The 14,927-nt window shown below is 53.1% G+C and overlaps 1 non-coding gene across 1 annotated transcript; it reads right to left on the bottom strand.

The window, feature by feature from the left end:
• Positions 1 to 10,803: 10,803 nt before the first annotated feature.
• On the bottom strand, positions 10,804 to 10,907 carry LOC118760257 (U6 spliceosomal RNA). Its single transcript, XR_004996677.2, has one exon. It is a non-coding gene; the product is annotated as a U6 spliceosomal RNA (small nuclear RNA).
• Positions 10,908 to 14,927: the final 4,020 nt, after the last annotated feature.

The following is a 14,927-nucleotide window of genomic DNA, read 5'->3' on the forward strand; positions in this document are numbered from 1 at the left end:
AATTTATACAATATACATAACTCACACACCCGCACTCACTCAGCTCACACACATGGATTTATAATGGCACATACCCCAAAGAAAATGTGGCCCATCATACTTCAGGAGTTCATACCTTCTACCATCATCATCATCAACACCACCAATAGAAAATAAGACATTGGCAGGGAAGCAGAGAACCTGGAACTCTGGGAGAGTAAAATTGCTCAGTTGCCATCGATAAGCAGGTGACATGCCTTGAAACATTATAAAGTCCAGTAGCAGAGGATCCAGCCCTTCTACATCAGGGTCTGCAACCAACATAACCGAAAACAGGCTCTAACAGACGTGTCCCTAGCAGCTGAGTTCCTGCTATCATCACTCACCACAGCCCCGAAGTGGAAGCAAGTGCGTGTCCATCAGCAGAGGAATGGAAAAACAAACTGTGGTATACCACACAGTGGAATATTACTCAGCCTTAAAAAGGAGGAAAATTCTGACACGTGCTACAGTGTGAGTGAATGTTGAAAGCCTTATGCAAATGAAATAAACCACTGCATTCTCTTGCAAACTTTTGTGAATGTGTTCACAAAAAACAAACTGCCAATGAAGTCTATGGAGCCGTGACAGTGAGGCTGCCAGGCGTGTGGGTGTTAGTGCTTCCTGGTGGCCATGTCAGCCTTCGAGAGGCAGAGTTCTGGAGCTGTGTGCTGCTGGTTGCACAAAGATGCAAGCTCCTTGTGCTGTTGAGTTCAGCATGGCTAACGCAGTACGTTCCATGTTCAGGTTTCACCCCGACAGACTGGAGCAGTCATTTAAAGACCATCAACTTGTGCCTGTCGCTAGGGCTTCATGCAGGTTGCTGTCCTGGCAATGAGGCAGGGTCTGATTGTAGTCCAGGAGTAGGTCCCCAGGCCACAGGGCACTCAGTGCCAGCAGAAACAGCTGGAAAGCATATGGGAGGGGTCCTGTGTGGGCACGAAGGAGTTGAGGGGCAGCTGGCTGCAGGGTGCCCTCTCTGAGCAGGATGCCCAGGAGGAACCCTCGGCCCTGGCTTGGCTGGAAGCTCCTCTGAGGGAGGGAGTGTGACGGGCTGACTGACAGAGTCTCTGCTGACTGTGAGGAGACGGGATGAGCTGTCTGGGTTGGCACAAAAGCATGTCCCTGGCACGGAGCGGCTACAGCCCTTCCCAGGGATTCCCTCCCACCTGTGCTCATAGGGCTGCCTGGTTGCAGCCGCAGAGCTGAGCCATGTCGGTGAGAGGCCGCTGGAGCTGAGAGGCAAAGTCTAAGAAATGCACTTTGCAGTGAAGGCCCTTGCCCAGCCTGACTGTCTGCCCAGAGGCAGCAAGCAGAGGAGTCTGTGGTTTTCCCAGTTCAAACTCCTTCCTTTCCAGCTCCACTCTCCTTGCGTAGCTTGGCTACCCACCAATGGGCCTCAACGCTCCTTGAGCACCTTCTTCAGCGAGAGAAGTTGTCCTTCCCCTGCAGGGGAGCCACCCTCCTGGGGTGAGGGCAGGGACTTCAGTGGCACTAAACCCATGCTCCCTGCTGTGGTTTGCACATGGGCAGTCCCTCCAAAGCTTCCTGTGTTGGAGGGTTTGTTCTGTGGACCTGGGACCAGAGGAAACATTTCCGCACGGCACTGCTGACCGGCTGCGCCCGGGCGCTCACCCTGTACGCGGCAGCGTTCCCTCTGACTGGCGCAGGAACTTATTTTAATGGTTTGTTTCCACTTGTCCTTTGGTCACTCTGCCCTTCTTCCCGAGACGGCCATTTGTGTGGCACACTAGGACATCTGGAAGCGCAGGGGTCTAGAGTCCACCTGGCTGCCCAACCCACCAGCTGTGTGGTGTGGAAGAGTTACTGACCTTGCTGAACATCCTGTTCTGTAAAATGAGGACACCCATAGTTGTTGAGGCTCATGGGTGCTTTGGGGCTCGTGGGTACTTTGGAGGTGCTCTTATGGTGTGGCCTCAGTTCGCTGTCCACCACCTGCTCTCACAGGACCGGCCTCCATCAGCTCTGCCTTCAGGCTCAGCTGAGGTGTGAATGGCAGCGGGGCTTTGTACTTCGTGTCTGTGTTATTAATGGCCTTTTGGTTGCAAGAGCTCACCAAAGGGCTTTGTTTAAATCCCTAGTAGTTAAACTGCTGATTAAAATATCCAGTCACCTTAGAGCACTTGGGTTCCAGTCCCAGCCTGATCCCAATTCTACCTTCCAAATAAATGTAGTTCTGAGATGGCTCAAGAGGCTGGGTTCCCGCCGCCCGCACGGGAGCTGCAAGGGGGCCCGGAGCTCTAGGTACTGCAGGTGCTGGGGAGTCAGCCAGTGGCTGCGAGATTGTCAATACCTTTGTACATTTCAAAGATATTTTTAAAAACCAAGAACTGAGAAAGTAGTAAATAAAAATACAGTCTTTTCAGCACTCAGAGCAGAGTGGGTGCAGCGTATGCTTGGGGTCACCTGAGGACTTGCTTTACTTAAATATGTTAATGAGGACCAGGAATAAAATTTCAACTACAACTAGGAGGCAGCGAGCAGCCTCTCAGGCCAGCAAGATAATGGACTGCAAGCAGATGGGGGGGGGGGGGGGGGAGAAGGATACCTCTCCGAACCCCCGGGGGCGGCAGGGAGAAGGTGCTGTCCACCATCTGCCTCCCGGAGGGGCATGTGTCCCGGCCACACAGCCAGCATCAGCCCAGGCTCACACAAGGCCCGAGAGCATCCCCGCTTTTCAAAACTGAATGCTGCAGGGATGAGAAGAACAGCACCACACATCGGCTCTGGGGACGGCCGAGGCTTCGCTTCTCATCTTTTTCTTCTACTTGCATTCCTAGCATCCCAACACAGAAAGCAAGAAGACAGGTGCATGCGCACAGGAAGAGAACAAGCAGGGAATGCATGCCTGCGCGGCGCCCGGCCGGCCTGCGGCACCCAGCAGCACGTGGACTGTAGCTTAGCGGAAGGTGGGGAGGGTAGCCCCAGTGGGCTCCTTCCTGCACTCTCAGGGCCACTGTTCCTTACCAGTGCCTCACCATGCCCAGCCTGGGCATGAGGACCAGGCGGTGCCGACCCACTGCGGAGCCTATGCGAGGATTCCGGCGTCCCAATCCGTGTAGATGCGGTTGTAGATCCTCTCAGCTTGGAGTTCTGGGACTCAGTGCTCAGCGACGCAGGAAGAAACGCATCCAGCTGCCTTCTGCCTGAGGACAGCTCTGGACGCTGTGGCTGCTGAGACCATGGAGGAGCAGGTGGTTCTGTTGGAAATGAGCTGGAAGGGCCTGAGGCATTTCCCCCAAACTGTTGGAATCTGGTCCCATGGGTTAGAGGCCAGCGTCAGCACATACTGGGGTCAACTGCCATAAGCTGGCGTTTTTTTTAAATGGACTTAATCCACTTTTTAAAATGGACTTAATCCACTTTAGAGTCAAAAGCAAGCACTAAGCACCCCACTGGGTATCCCTCTAAATTCTCACCCGTGATTTGTCAATAATGATCTACCTTTTTATGGAGTTCTAATCACCTCGTGCGTGGGCTTTTCTGCTGCCTTCCTTCTTAAACGTGATTTAGGACGCGTGTTCTCCCTGTATCGACATTGTTGGAGTCCTGCCATTTAGGTAGCTGTATGCTATACCATCATGTCTGTTCCCTCTGATTGGTTTAGCCAAGCTACCCTCATTGCCGGACACTGGGCTGTTTCATTTTCCACGACTAGAAATAAAACTGGCAGGCGCGTCTGAAGACGGAACAATGACGGTAACGAGCTGACACGATGCTGACTTTATTTCTACTGGCAACTAAATTTAGAGAGCATCTCTGTTGCTCCTCCCAAATGCGGGAGTAATTATACAGCTGCCTGGAAGGCCGGCTGGCTGATTTATACCAACGAGACACATTCAGGGAGTTTGTCAGTGGCCTGCGGTATTAAGGATACACTTGTTAATTATCTGCACCTAATATGCTAATTTAGGGAATACAACACCTATTAAGAGTTCTTCATTAGGCAAAGGTTTTTTTGAACAAAGCCTCCCCCAAATGAAGGATGTGTACATCTGATCTGACACCAGGCAGGGAGTGGAGAGTCTCGGTTCTTGTTACCTTCCCAGCAATGTCCTGGTTAAGTCAGCGGTCCTGCTGGGCCCCGCGCCTGCCTCTGCCGGCCCCGTGCCTGCCTCTGCCTGCCCCGTGCCTGCCTCTGCCTGCCCCGCGCCTGCCTCTGCCTGCCCCGCGCCTGCCTCTGCCTGCCCCGTGCCTGCCTCTGCAGAGCCTCCTGAGTGAGCAGGGCAGGACCAGTTAGCTTTGTGCAGATCCCGCCCATCTCCAGCACCCAAAGGCTGACATGGTAATCCTATTGTTTCGTGGGTGAGAAAAGCAAGGTCCAGGAAGAGTGGCTTGCCTGGAGGTCCAGCACCAGGTGGGGGACACAGCATGTTCACCTGAAGGCCTCTGCTGGCTTGCCTGTCTGCTGGCAGACCTCTGAGAACCGGACCCAGAGCTGTTGCAGGGGAACTGTCCTTCACAGGCGAGCATCAGGCTTGTTCCAGTTCGTGGGAGGGAAGGAGTGCGGACAGGCGACGGCACACAGGGAGCTGGACAGCCCAGGAGCACCTGCCCAAGGCCGTGGCCTCAGCTCTGTGCTCCAGTGGATGTTGAATGTCACTCCCAGGCTGCAGTCGATCATTGCTCCCGGGCGTCACCACAGTCATCCTCCCCTGCCCTGTCTTCAGATTTCATCTTGGCCTGGACATCTCAAACTGCACTGAGGCCACCAAGAAGAATTGTCACATACGTGGCCTCTGCTGAGTCAGCACCTTGTTGAGCAGAATCCCAATTGTCAGCTTGGTCAGAGGTGACTGGGGCGCTGGTGCTGTGGGCCAGCCAACGGCCTCTGAGTCAGCTGGGCTTGCATAGCTGGCCCTGGCTCTTCCTTGTGGCTCAACACCTGTCCCTGCCGTGGGGATTCAGCAGGACATCTGTGTCCCTTCAGAAGGGCTGTGGGAGGGAAAGGACACGGTGCTGAATTCCCTGCTTGGCACTAATTCGTTTACAGCCAATCTAGGAGGTGTGTGTCAGGGTTCCCATCCCACTGAGCGAGCCAAGAAGGGAAAGAGGTGAAATCCCTCGTCAAGGTTACCCAGGGACAGAGCTGCAAGGTGGAGGACCTGACCTCGATGCCCTTCAACTGTGCCCACTCCTTTGTGACCATGACATTGACAGGGGGAGGGCAGGCAGGACCAAGTGTCCCAGCAGAGGTGCAGTGGCCACCAGGGCCATGGCGTCTGAGGGCCACCTTGGTCGTTCTCAGTGGCCTCCGGTGAGGTGAGGTGACAGGTGGCTTGACTGTGACTGCAGATCCATCCCCGTGTGGCGAAGCCCCTGTCCACAGGCGACACCTTGGATCCATCCCTGTGTGGCGAAGCCCATGTCCACAGGCGACACCTTGGATCCATCCCCGTGTGGCGAAGCCCCTGTCCACAGGCGACACCTTGGATCCATCCCCGTGTGGCGAAGCCCCTGTCCACAGGCGACACCTTAGTTCTGTGTGTCAGTTTCCTCTCGATGGTGAGCGCTTGCTGGGAATCCACCCGTGGGAAACTGGGAAAGGTGCTGGGAACCTGAAGTGTCGCGGCCAGGAGAAGCAGCACAGGTGTTGAGATGAATGATGAGTTCCTCTGATCTCAAGGCTGTCCCTTCCCTGCAAGCTTGCCAGTTGCTGGCCCCTGACATGATATTCTCACCAGTTTTTCCAAAGACCAACTCACCAGCAATGAAAGGGTGCCTGTTAGAAATACAGATGGCCAGGCCTAGCCCCGATTCTCCAAGCCCGAGCCGCTTGGAGCAGGGAGGGTGGGGGAAGCCAGGGCCCTGGAATCAGTGTTTTTAACTGATTGTATAATGACTCCTTTTTCTTTCCCCTAAGATTTATTTTTATTGGGCCTGGAGCGATAGTCTAGTGGCTAAATCTTTGCCTCGCAAGTGGTGGGATGCATATGGGCAGCTGTTGGTGTGCTGGCTGCCCTTCTTCCATCCAGCTCCTCGCATGTGGCCCGGGAAAGCAGCAAAGGATAGTCTGAGGCCTTGGGACCCTGCACCCACGTGACAGACCTGGGAGAAGCTCCTGGCTCCTGGCTTCGGGTGAGCTCAGCTTCTAGTCCACTTGCAGAGTGAACTAATGGACAAAGACCCTTTTCTCTGTAAATTTGCTTTTACAATAAAAATAAAGAAATATTTTTAAAGGATTTATTTTTATTTGAAAAGGCAGATCTACACAGAAGAGAGAGAAAGAGAGAGAGAGAACTTTTCATTTGCTGGCTCATTCTCCAAATGGTTGCAGCTGCTGAAGCTAAGCCAGTCTGAAGCCAGGAACCTGGAGCTGCTTCCTGGGTCCCCCACGTGGGTGCAGGAGCCGAGGGCCTTGGGATAGCCTCTGTTGTCTTCCCAGGTTGTAAGCAGGAAGCTGGAGCAGAAGCGGAGCAGCCAGGACACAGAATGGCACCCATATGGGATGCAGACACCACAGGCGGAGGGTTTGCCAGTTCCTCCACCGCAATGGCCACTACGTAATGCTTCTTGGCCTGAGCTCTTGCAATGTTCCCTTCAGCTCCCTCCAGGCCAGCCAGTGTCTCTTCTATGGGATTGGGGGTGCTGCAGACAGCAGGAAGCTAGCGGGTGTATTTGTTCCTGCAGCAAGTGCTGGCCCTGGAAACCTCTGGCTGAGCTCGGCTAGCTCTGTGTGGAGATGTCGAACCTATAACCCTTGCTGCGCCACCCCCGGCTGCAAGTCAGACCTCTGGCTGCCTGCCTCCTGCACTGCCTCTCTCTGGGTTCTGAGGCCTGACTTGGGAAGCACTGGTGTGGGAGTGGGAGTGTGTCCGCGCCTGGCCCTGAGCTCTCTGTGTCTCAGGGTCTCGCTCACACATACAGGGAAGTCTGAGTGAGGCCTGGCTGTGAACACGGTGCCCTGGTGTTGTCTGTCCGGCAGCCGGACCTGGCATACTAGCTTTCATCAAGCCCGTGTCAGCCCCCTCACTGTGCTGCCTTACGACCCTGTGTGACTTGGGGGTTCTTTGCTGGATCAGAACGGCCCACACCCAGAATGCAGGTGGACAAAGCTGCCTCTTTCCGAAAGGTGTCTGCCTCAGGTGGACTGGTTGGAGTTGCAGATTCAGCACGGAGGAGGTTCCGGCCTCAGACCCAAGCAGTGCTGGTAGTTGGCGTGTGCACGTGTGTATGTGTGTGGGGGTGCCAAACAGGGAGAGTGAGGGAGTGGCAGGGTTTGGTGTCCCTCAGTGATCACTAGGCCCACATTCTAAGGCCATTTGGACTCTGGGGCCCAGGCTCAGGCACCTGTGTGCGGGACTAAACTGGAGTAAGAGGCAGGATTTGCCCCAGGCTTGGTGCTTGAATCCTGAACTCCAGCAGGCAATAACCGTGGCAGTGAAGAAAGCAGCACGTGGCTGGAAGAGAGTCCAAAGGGATTCCCTGTGCCATCCTGGCTGGGGAACAAGACCCCGGATTCACACCCCCAGAAGAGTTCACCCCATCGTTTCTGCTCCCTGAACCTTGGCCCTCTCCTGGCCCCGGCTGTGCGCAGAAAGCTGTCTCCACCCTGTCTGGCTTCTCCTCACCTGCCAGCAGCAGGCAGTGAGCAGTGTGCTCCAGGGCTGCCCCGCGAAGGGGGCTGAAGAGAGTTGACCTCATCCTCCGCGGCCAGGACCCCACTCGTCCTTCACTCACAATTCCCTTTGCTCACACTTGACTGGTCCTTGCCTGACTCTAAAATCTGCGTTTTCCTCTCTCCATCTGCAGCTACCGTGGAGCTACGTCAGTGCCACCGTATTCTTCCATATTTCTGTTGCAGGTCAACCTTTCCTTCCATCGAGACGCAGTGCGGACATGTGGATGGGGGCGGTTCCTGGGCCAGGGCTTCTCGCAGACAGAGACTAAAGATCTCCTGCAAAGGGCCAGGTGACTTGAACCCGGAGACTTGGCCTCTTTGGGATGGGTTTTGCAATCTGCGAAATGCATGATCTGAGCTGATCATTGCTCTCCTGCTGCCTCTCACATTGGTCCATTCTGCGGGTCACGGCTTTGTGTCACGGTGTTCTCTCCATGCGGAGTGGGAATGTGGCTTTCCCGGTGGAAGCTCAGCTTGTGTGCATGGCAGGTGGACTCCGTTAGGCATCCAACCACACCAGGTCCATGTGGGCCTCTCAAGCCTGGGGATGTGACCGAAGATTACTCTAGGCAGCCCTGACCACAGAGCGGGGTGTGGACCATCTAGGCAGGTGCTGTTTAAAAGGGGAATTCTGTCCTGCCCCTCGAGAGCGGGCTTGGATCCCAGCAGGAGAGCAACGTGGCTCAGTTCACCCAGCCAAGAAAACGGGGGAGAAAGAACTTCAAACACTTGGTATAAGAGCAGCACATCCAGGAATTTAAGGAAGATGTCACCCAGGAAATAGTAACGCTGAAACAAAATCAAGCTGAATTATTGGAAATGAAGGACACAATGGAGTAAATTAAAAATTCAGTGGGAAGCCTCAGTGGTCGAATGAACGAGGCAGAAGAAAGACTCTCAGAATTGAAAGATTCTTCTTGCCACAATGAGGAAACAATCAAAAACTTGGAAATGGAGCTGGCTCAGGCTAAAAAAAAAGCATGCAAGAATTAAGAAACACTATTAACATACAGAGAAAACCCAATCAGACTCACAGGAGACTTCTCACAGGAAACTCTACAGGCCAGGAGAGAACGGAGCAACATATTCCAGATTTTAAGAGGAAAAAATTGTCAGCCCAGGGCTTGGGGGTGCTTTCTGAGGCGACAGGGCCAGGATGATTCACTGTGGACTCTCTCATGCCAGCACCCTGCTCTGGCCAACCTGACAGATGCCTCTTCCTGGAGTGGCTGGGGGATCCCAGATCCCAGAGCCCGCATGCCCCAAGCCCTAAGAGGAGTGTTCACACCAGGGATAGGGCCACACACTGCTATTTGGAGAACGGATGTGCCAGTCTTTTACCACTCAGAGAAATGAAAACTATCTTATGTCAAGGCTACACAAAGCAATGAAATTGGAATTTTTTTGGTTGGGGGTTGGAGCGCGGTAGGGTAAAGGCATGGAGAATGTTTTAAACCTCCGGTTGATTTCAATGGCAACATTGCAATTGCTCTTTCCTTTGGACCTTCCATCTTCCGTGGGAAGAGTGAGAGGGACTCCTCCTAACCCCCGTGGCTTCCTGCAGGGAGAAAGGGGTCCTGCGGGGGGACCAGAACCTCTTCTGCTGGCCTCTTGTCCCTCTCTCATCCCCTCTCCTGTGCCCTCCCGCCCAGCCTGAGCAGTTGCTTCCTAGGAACTGTCCCTGGGTGAGGTGACCCTGAGTGAGGGCTCTGGGTGGGGACCAGTGGAGGGATGGTCCAGGGCTGTGTCTGCAGGTGGCATGGGCCTTCCGTCAGGGCAGAGTGGCCAGGCCGGCTGCAGCTTCACTGGACGGAGAGCTGCCATTTGCTGCATAGGATGGGGCTGCCCTTTACACAGGACTGAGTGAGGCAAGCCGTGGCCTGGAACTCCTCAGGGTAAGGTTTGGATCTCCCCTCCTGGGCCCCTCCCCTCCTGAGGCCCCTCGCCTCTGGGCCAGCAGGTGGCTGGAGAGCACAGTGGTAGGCAGCCCCTCCATGCCAAGGTCAGGAGTAATAAAAATAGTTTGCAAAGTGCTTTCACAGGCATGATCTCATTTGAGTTGATGACCCAGGGGCTCTTGCATGGATCAGGAAGTGGGGGGCTTGGGAATTCAAATTGCATCTCCATTGTCTTGGGAAACCCTTTCCGGCAAATAGGAGTCAGCAAATCCCCACCTCGCTGTCTCCCCTTCTCAGGACCAGGGGCATTTAGGACTAATTGAATCACTAGATTAGCTAATGCAGCCTCCATTAAGACCACGGGGTCCCAGGGGAGGAGCCAGGGAAGAGACCCAGCCCCCATAGCACTGGCTTAGTCCTAGCTGGGCCCACATTGCAGACCAGGACTAATGCACACCTCCCTTAAAGTAGATTCTTCAGACCATGGAATAGAGCAGAGAGCAGATGATATGCGTCCGTCTCTGCATTTTTTTCTTTTCTTTTTGTTTTAAATGCAGGTTGGCCTAGTGGGGCGCTGGCAATACCAGCCGGCCTTTTAGAGATTGACTTACTCATCTGAAAGATGAGTTACAAAGAGGGAGAGACTGAGAAAGCAAGAAATCTTCCATCTGCTGGGTGACTCTCCAAAAGGCCTCAGTGACTGGGGCTTGGATGGACCAACGTCAGGAGGTGCTTGTCAATCTCCCTCCTGGGGAGCTGCAGGCCATGGGCCATGTTACGCTGCTCTATCAGATCATAGGCAGGGAGCTTGGTGGCAAGTGGAGTAGCCGGGACACGAGCCAGAGCCCATATTGGATGCTGGCACTGCAAGTGACAGCTTAAGTGTCTATACCACAGTACTGGCCCCTGGGTTTTCTTTTAAGGGAAGTTCTTTCTGTTTGGGGGAAACTGAATCACCAAGCCTAGAGCTCTTGAGGTGGGCTGCTGCGAGGCCAGGGACAGGGTCATGGGTCTTGCACCTGAGTTTTGTCCCACCCAGATCAGCAGCCCAAGTTAGATGTCTCAAACCACTGTGACTACAGCCGGTGGGGGAACCTTGGCTAGTCAGGCATGCTGGTCAGGCTCCTGGCTTCCAGCTTCGGGTCATTATGGCTCTAACTTTCAAATAAGAATAAATCTTTTTTCTTTAGATGCTGATAACTCAGTGTCTTGAGCAGGGGCCCTTCATCCAGATTTTTTTTTTTTTTTTATGTGGAATGCTTCACGAATTTGTGTGTCATCCTTGCCCAGGGGCCATGCTAATCTCTGTATCATTCCAATTTTAGTATACGTGCTGCCAAAGCGAGCACCCTTCATCCAGATTCAAGGAATCGAAGAACCAAAGGGCAGGCTTGGGGAAATTGGTCAATTCCTTCAGCACTCTGGGTGCACAGCTTGGTCCTCAGACTGGCAAGGTGAGGAAGCATGCCTCAAGTGCTCTCTGCAGCCTTGTGGGGTGCCCACCAGGGCTTCATCTCACCTCTCGTTCATGCCAGGGCCCTCCTGTCCTCAAGTCATCCCGCGGTCACACAGCCTGTGCACCTGCCCCTGCTGAGTGCAATCCCCGTGGTCCCTGCCTCCCTCCCCTGTCCCAGCACACCTCCTGCCCCCGCGGAGGGCAGGGGGTCCGCTGCTACCTTTTCTGTCTCTCTCTCCCACATGCCTTCTCCGCTGTTGGGCTTCCTGGGAAGATGTGCAGGTTGAAGTGCCCTTTACCTGTGTCTAACAGCCGGGGTTCAGGTTCATTTAGAATGATGCTTCTGCTGTTTACCGTGGGAAAACATGAGAAGACGGAGAAGCACACCCAGAGTACAAGTGCCATTGGCCGCTCTGCGGGAATAGCTACTGAGAGCCCGTCGCGGAGACGACTTCCCTCCGTTCCGACGTCACACACAGGTATATGCATGTTTGTAATATACACATATTTATGTAGCACATATATTTACATGTATATTTATATACATGCACAAGGAGGTTGTATACCCTTTATCCAAAATGCTTGGGTTCAGAAATGTTTTGGATTGTGTGGGTTTGGGAAGGCAGTTACTTGCTGTGTAATGATGCTTAGGTCAATGATCTGTGCATGTACCCCAAGTAGCTTGTGAGAAGATGGGATTAAATCTACTTATTTTGGTAAAAGAATTTTTGTTAAATCAATACATTCTTGTTCACAAAAAGCAGTTTCTATTTGCTTTTTTTTTTTTTTTTTTTGCTGTGGCATACAGAGAATTTTTATCACCAATGTTGATTCTTACACTTACTTGAAAACCAAGTCACAGAGACATGCAGTCGAGCCTTACCAGGCCTTCCTAAACCAGACGGGCTCAGTTTTGTACACAGAAGGAATTGTCCTCAATTTCAGATGCTAACTTCTGATGCAGTAGACTGTCAATGAATCTTTTTTAGGCAGATGTCTTTTGTGGCTTGTTAAATTCAGTTTTGGGGCTCAGCACTATTGTTCACCAGGCAAATCCTCCACCTGCAAGTGTGGCATCCCATATGGGTGCTGGTTTGCATCCCAGCTGCTCCATATCCCATCTGGCTTCCTGCTTACGACCTGAGAAAGCAAAATAAGATGACCCAAAGCTTTGGAACCCTGCACCTGCATGAGAGACGCGAAAGAAGCTCCTGGTTCCTGGCTTCCGATTGGCTAATCTCTGGCCATTATGTTCATTTTTGGCATGAACCAGCAGATAGAGGATCCTTCCTCTGCCTCTCCTTCTCACTGTGAAATCTACCTTTCCAATAAAAATAAGTAAATTTTAAAAAGCCCCCAATTTTGTCAGTTACGAATTTCAGTTCACTTATTGGAGGTAGCTGTTGTTTTTGGTGTCTTTCTGAATACCTCTAATATTTAAGGGTGTCCTCACGGGTTAGAGCAGAGCCGCTCCAGGCTGAGCGTGTGGTCAACACGCTGCTGATGCGTCCCAGGGAAGGCATCCCTGCTCTGCAAGGCGTGCTCTGTGCCTCTGCACCGACTTCCTGCCATTCGAACACCTCTAATCGGAAAATGCACAATTGTGTGCTTTTTTATGCACGCGAACCTCACAGTGTTTTGGTTTGGGAATTTTGGATTAGTGAGAATCGACCTGGACAAGTGTACCTCAAGAACTTTGTAGAAAATGGAATTAGAAGGTTTTCCTTTGGTGCACAATAAATTGAAAAGAAGTTCATGAAAACATGGAGCTAAAATATAGTATATTTTTAGCACTAAAAAAGTTTAAAACTATGCATAATTTTCTCATAATATATATTTTCCATGAACTCTTTGAGGACTACTTGTATCTGAGAGTGAGCCTATGGATTCTAATGGAACTGGAAACAAAAATCCTGTTGCCTAGCAACACCATTTGTGTAAACACAAGTTTTGCACCAAGATGAAGAGGTGGGACGCTGTCAGTATGGGAGAGTCTGATGTTCATCCCGACCGCTGCACGGGTCTACAGGGGATTACAGGAGTGTGATGCTGGGCTCCAAGCTTCCACTGCACCTGCCAAGATGCCCCTGCCCTCTGGGGCACAGTTCAGCACATGATTAAGGAGAGAAGGAGAAGGCAGAGCCCACAGGAGATTGTCACAGGAAGCTCTGGGGAGGGAGGTTTCAGCTGGTGACATTCTGAGCTCTCTAGGTGGACCAGGCCCTCTTTCCCCAGGAGCAGGCACTGTCTGTCCCCCACCTGTGAGTGCTGCCTGTGTGCTGTGTCCCAGCTTGGGCCAGCCTGAGCTCTTTCTGATCTATCTACAGGAACGGCATAGAGCATCCCTGGCAAGCCCAGCCCATCGCTGGGGCAAAGGCTTTAGCTGTTAACATGTGACAGTCAACTCCTCATGGCCTCAGTCTGTTCAGTTGTGAAATGTGTCCCAGTTCAGAATACCATATTGACCCTCTCTCACTGGTGTGGTAAACTTGCTGCAGCCCTTAGAAGTTTCCATGGCCAGGTTCAGTCCCTGCTCATCGGCAGCTTGAGACTGGCAGAGCAGAAGTGTTTCCGGCAGGGTCAGGGGCACGCACTATACCGATGAGAGCTGGGATATGTGCTCATCTAGAGAGTTGACCATTTCTCAGCACAGCATCACCCCCAGGACCCTGACTCACCGTCGGGAGCTGGCGATGACCCTGCCAATGCTTCAGGCACACCAGAGGAGCCGTGCCTTTCACGGCGCTGAAACCCCCAGTGCCCGGTGGTGGTGGCTGCTTCTGTTTGCTTGAGGGGCACAGTTCCCAGACAAGGGCTGAAATGGACTGTCCCTGCCCCCTCTTCTGTCCCTTCCCCCACTCCTCCAGCTCCACCCACCAGGAGCCTGCCTGCCACCAAATTGCCATGCCAGCAATTTTCTCAGCCGCTTAAAAGGCCATCAAGACCGCATCAAACGCCTGTGCACGCTCAGCCTGCATGCGTATGGAGAAGAGCCCAGAGATGCTAAATCGGATTCTATCAGACGAACATCAGCTGCGTTCAAGCCGCTGCTAATGAGATCCCTAACGATGGCGTTCATGGCTCTGGAGATGACTAAGAGCCCAGAATGGACGGTGGCTGGCGCGGGCTGGGGATGGGTGCAGGCACGGCAGGGGCTGGGGGTGGACCATCCTCCTAGGGGCTGCTGGCGGGGAGGGAGGAGGGCGCCCTGCAGCACCGTTCCCCATGCTTAACGTGTGCGTGTAGGAAAGGCGCCACACACACACAGAGATCACGAAGGCAGGTCCAGCCCTGGTGGATGGAAGTGTCAGCTTCTAATCCAGGAATGCCTTCCTGTCTCTCCCACCCCAGCCTGGACAGTAACTCCTTAAAGACAAGAGGGATAGCAGAGCCAGTCTAGGAAGCTGCCTGGGTCTTGCGTTTCCTCTTTACTTCTCTCTCTTTTTGTTCCAGGTAACAGGAGCCTACTTCATATATATATATATTTTCCCCCCACCCCCCGCCGAGGGGCCTGGTGCAGTGACTCAATTGGCTAATCCTTCCCGTTCAAGCGCCAGGACTCCATATGGGTGCTGGTTTGTGTTCCAGCAACACTGTTTCCTTGTTTGTGGCCTGGAAAGGCAGTTGAGTATGGCCCAAACCCTTAGGACTCTGTACCCACATGGGAGACCTGGAAGAGGCTCCTGGCTCCTGGCTTCAGATTGGCTCTCTATCGCTCCTTATTTGAAAGGCAGAATGACTGATAGTGGGAATGAGAGAGCCAGACAGAGAGCCAGGGAGATACAGAATGTGTTCTATTTGCTAATGATCCCCAAGTGGTTGCAATGCCCAGAGGGTTAGGCCAGGCCAGAGCAGACACCAGGAAGTCCTTCCTGGTCTTCATAGGCGGCAGGTCCACCGACCTGGGCATCAT

The sequence above is a fragment of the Ochotona princeps genome, chromosome 25, assembly GCF_030435755.1.
Source record: "Ochotona princeps isolate mOchPri1 chromosome 25, mOchPri1.hap1, whole genome shotgun sequence".
NCBI classification, from domain to species: domain Eukaryota; kingdom Metazoa; phylum Chordata; class Mammalia; order Lagomorpha; family Ochotonidae; genus Ochotona; species Ochotona princeps.